Source organism: Octodon degus, unplaced genomic scaffold (genome assembly GCF_000260255.1).
Source record: "Octodon degus isolate 3935 unplaced genomic scaffold, OctDeg1.0 scaffold00382, whole genome shotgun sequence".
NCBI lineage: Eukaryota > Metazoa > Chordata > Mammalia > Rodentia > Octodontidae > Octodon > Octodon degus.
In genome coordinates, this window is record NW_004524958.1 from 52,710 (window position 1) to 53,259 (window position 550).

Sequence of the window (550 nt, forward strand, 5' to 3'; positions counted from 1 at the left end):
CACACACACACACACACACAACTAAATAAAGATATTTTTAAAAAACTGATTAGTAGGACAGTTTCAATAATTAATACATTGCATATTGTTGTCTTAGTGGTTATTCATTGTACAAGATGCAGATTTGTTACCCTGTCTACAAACACTATTAGAACAAATCTCTCTGTTCATTGAATTAAGAGAAAGTAGCTGTATATCTATTCTAACTATTTTGAATATAGAGATACAAAATGTTCGTTCACTTGTATCCCCCTTTTTTGGTTAGTTTTGTCAGAGAAGGGCATTCCACTCTCATTTAAATACTGTAGGTGCATGAATTCAGCAAAATAATTCAATATAATCCAGTAGTCCATAATAGTAGTGGGTTTTCCATAAGGCTGGCAATGTCAGAAGTTGTTGACTTGGGCCTTTTACAGCTCAGCATATTAATATGGCTTTACTTTTTATACTTTGGCAAACTTAAGTTCTTAACCTTCTGGAAGAGAAGCTTAATGATATTATTACCCTATAACATAGGCAGTTGAGCTTAACCTATCTGTCTGAATATCAA